The 4,054-nt window shown below is 51.8% G+C and overlaps 1 pseudogene; it reads right to left on the minus strand.

Annotated features, from left to right (window-relative positions):
- Positions 1-1,372: 1,372 nt before the first annotated feature.
- Positions 1,373-2,337, minus strand: LOC113625546 (glutathione peroxidase 1-like; annotated as a pseudogene).
- Positions 2,338-4,054: the final 1,717 nt, after the last annotated feature.

Here is a 4,054-nt window from a genome sequence, read left to right on the forward strand (position 1 = left end):
TAGAAATACTACACAGGAGACCAATTTTGTTCTTGCTCAGATATTTCTCCTCCTCTTGTTTCCTAGAGGGATTGGTGTGAAAAACCCCAAACCGAAGGCTTACGTGCCACGTCCAGGAACTACAAAGAATGGGGTCCGGGGCAGCCACATCCGACTCCTCATCCTGGCGCGGGGTGAGGAGCCTCGAGAGCGGCTGTGGAGGGAGGATGTGCTCTAGCGAAATGGGAAGAAGCCGAGTGCCCGGCCCTGTTCCCAGGAGAAAAAACAGTGCAGAGTGGACCTGACCACCACGCAAGCGTACAGGTTGTCAGGAGGGCGTTGTCCTTTATTTTATTATCAAATTTAGAGGAATAAGCCACTTATCCCCACTCTGTAGCTCCAGGTCAATCATATGTTTCCTGGTTAGTTCTTTTTTTTTTTTTTTTTTTGCGGTACGCAGGCCTCTCACTGTTGTGGCCTCTCCCGTTGTGGAGCACAGGCTCCGGACGCGCAGGCGCAGCGGCCATGGCTCACCGGCCATGGCTCACCGGCCCAGCCGCTCCGCGGCATGTGGGATCTTCCCGGACCAGGGCACGAACCCGTGTCCCCTGCATCGGCAGGCGGACGCTCAACCACTGAGCCACCAGGGAAACCCAGTTCTTTTTTGAAATTCAATTTCCTCCAGACACATATATCCAAATGCCCATGAGATGTCTGGCTCAGTCTGGGCAATGGTAAACTCATCTTCACTAAACGTGCTGCTTCTCTGTCTGTCACCTCTGTCTCGGTATTGGCACCACCTCGATCCCAGCCACACGGGCTAAAAATTGAGAAAACACCTCATCTCCACGCCCTCCTTCAAACCCAGCCTCCCACCCCAGAACCACATCACCAGTAACTAAATTCTGGCTAATTTATCTCCTAATTATTTCTCAGTTTCTCCCACCAGCCTTCTCTTTTTCCACTCTAGTTCACCATTTCTTCCTGAGAAGCACTTTTTGGTGCATAAGAGACACTTCATGAATGTTTGGCTTTGATAGAATGAAAAAGTATCTTCCCATCCATTTCTTATAGGGTGAATGACTACCAGATTCTCTAGAGTTGGGCTGAAGAGGGAAAACCGAACAGGATTCCATGAGATGCCTGAGAGGAAGTCGTGATCAAAGGGGAGATAACCCAATTTTCCTCTGCTTTCACCAGCCTATCACTGAAATACTTCATAGTTGACCCTCTGTCCTGTATTTTTTTTTTTCCCCCTGACACTCAGCACTTTATTAGTGAGGAGCTGTGGTCTGGGAAAGAGGAGGCTGGGATGGACCAGCGCCCATCTCGGGGGATTTTCCTGGACATCAGGCGTTCCTCCACGCAGGTTTAGGGGAAACACCTTCACGGATCAAATCCTCAGAGAGCAGCGCTGTGACTGCCAAGCAGCAGGGGTAGGAGGGGCGCCCGGGGCACAGCGGGGCCCCTGGGGCAGCAGGGCTTCAATGGCAGCCTCGAGGTCGAGGGTCAGAAAGCGGCGGCTGTACGCGTGCACGGCACACAGTCCGGGCCCACCAGGAGCTTCTGGAAGTTCCAGGCGACGTCGCTGCGGCACACCGGAGACCAGGCGAGGAGCTTGTGGTCGGTCACGAGGGCAGGGGAGTCCTCACTGCGCGTGCATAGCGCCTCGCGGAGGCGAAGAGCCGGTGAGCCTGCGCGCCGTTCCCCTCGCCCTTGGCCGGGAGCCTGAGATCCAGCTCAAGCCCGCCGTCTGGTTGGACGTACCTGAGGCCCTTCAGCATCTCCTCATTCTTGGCATTTTCGTGCGGGAGAGAAGAGCAGCTGGCACCTGGGACCGTGACGGGAGGGGAAGCCTTCTGACCGCAAACATGGAGTTTGCCCATGAGTCACTGGACTGTTGCCTTTCTTGCAAAACCCCTGGGTGGACTTGAACCCCGGCCGCGAACGAGCGCCGGCGGGAAGCGAGCCAGAGGCCCGCCTCTCCACGCCCAGGGCGCGCGCGGCCGCGGGGCCCGCCGGCGCTCCTGACCCGGGTCGCGCTCTCACCCCCGCTCCGCCCTGCGCACCTGTTGCCCAAACTGCTTGCTCGGGAAGCCGAGCGCGACCAGGCCCGGGGCCCCCGAGGTGCCGCCGCTGCAGCTCATTCATCTGGGTGTGGTCCGGGACCGTCTTGCCTCTGAGCGACGCCACGTTCTCAGTGAGCAACCCCTTGGCCCGCGGGGAGCCCAGGCTCACGGCTTCCTCACCGGCCAGCGGGGGCGCAGCAGAGGGACACGGAGCGCTGAGCTGCGCACGTGGCCAGGGTGTGTCGGAAAGGGGAGAGCCGCGGGCTCGAGAGCCCCTCTGTCCTAACATCCTTTTGCAGCTGGGCTCTGCACATGGAATAGTATCCAATGATCTCAGTCATCTATGGGTTACAAGAGTGCTTATCAAAAACCCCAATGGTCTGGAATCTAGTTGAAATGCAGACTCTAACTGAGGAGGTTAGGGTGCAGCCTGAGCTTCCTAACAACTTCCGGGTGATGCTGAGGCCACTGGGTGACAAAAGCTTAGATAATCTCTTTCAGAGTAAAATGTCATTGCCACAAACCATAACCCTGTCACTACTGAAGCATCAAAAGTGACTCCAGGCTCTGCCAGCCTCCAAGTTAAGTAGTTTCAGAGCACGTCAGGACCAGAGCAGGACAGAAAAGGGCAGGAAATGGATATGGGCTGGTTAGGGGAAATTTTCTGCAGCTCATCAGCCCTTAAAATAAAAGCTTCAGACTGGATTGGAGTTCTCATCCTCTTTGTAGAAATGCGTGACCATTCAAAAACATGTCACCCCTAAGGACAGAGTGGAGATAAGGCCACTCTTGACATGGTCTGTTGGACACTCTGACCAAGAGTCAAGGTCAGGTCTAACAGGAAGCAAACAACAGGCGGTGGACACCTCAGGCTAGTCCCCTTCTCTGCCTCTTTTGGCTTCGGACACCACACAGAGAATCGGACCGCAAACTCCCACCTCATCCGACAAGTCAAGTCTTTTTAAGGACCCTGGGCAAGTGTGTATTGGTTCAGACACTATTCTAAATAAAAGGGCTGGCTTTTCCAAGTAAATTCCTGCCTTCTTTTCCAAGGAGCACCTTCATGTCTAAGAAAACATAAGTAGGAGAGAATGGTTTCCACACACTAAGACCTACTCCAGATGCATTGAAAACTCAGCAGAAGAAGCCAAGGCAAACTGATCATGGGAAACACATAGGACATTTGGATCAGAACGTCAGCCTTCGAGTTCATCGTCTACAAAGCCTTAGAATGCAAACTGCTGAGGCTGCGCACATCCAGCTTAAAGGGAAAAAGGATTCTCTGACCTCATTGCCTCAGCAAAGCTCAATAGGTCACATTTCCGGCTTGGGCCACCAAGCCCTCCTTTGGCTTTTCCTTCCTATGCACAAAATTTCAGAAGTCACTGTGTGGCTGAATTTCCTTCGGTAACAGAAAAAACAGTCATTATTGTTGAATGCAAGGAACTGATCTGACCTAGAGTCAATGATTTCTTCCTGCAAGTGACAAAGCCTGTTTCCTCCAGCTGATAATGAAACCCTGGAAAGGCACTGAACATGCATTTTCAAAAGCAAATCATCCATGGCAAGGATGCAGTCCTGTACCTTTTTCAAACAAAATTTGAAGAATCGTATTTTAAAACAATTTTTTCTATTGTGGTGAAACATATGTAACATAAAATTCACCATTTTAACCATTTTTAAGTGTACAATTCAGTGGCATTATGCACATTAAGAATCATATTTTTAAAATAAGTAGCTATAAATGGGTCCCTAGTCTGTCTGAAGAAATATACTCAATAAGGGCAACAAAGAAAGAGCTACAGTTTTCATTCCAGAGAAGGATGGAAAACCGTGATACTTCCATACGAATAATTTAAAGGCCTAGAGCAAGGGGGAAAAAATCCTATATCCTTCTTTTCCAGGGAAGGTGAGCTAGAGTATTAAGGAGATCGCTACTCACCTCTCAGCTTCAGTAGAGGTCCCTCAATATTTGCTGGATGTACTGTCTGTGTGGCCAGCAGGCC

This window comes from Aethalodelphis obliquidens, unplaced genomic scaffold (assembly GCF_003676395.1).
Source record: "Aethalodelphis obliquidens isolate GAN/ISIS:26980383/991018 unplaced genomic scaffold, ASM367639v1 scaffold16, whole genome shotgun sequence".
Classification (NCBI taxonomy): domain Eukaryota; kingdom Metazoa; phylum Chordata; class Mammalia; order Artiodactyla; family Delphinidae; genus Aethalodelphis; species Aethalodelphis obliquidens.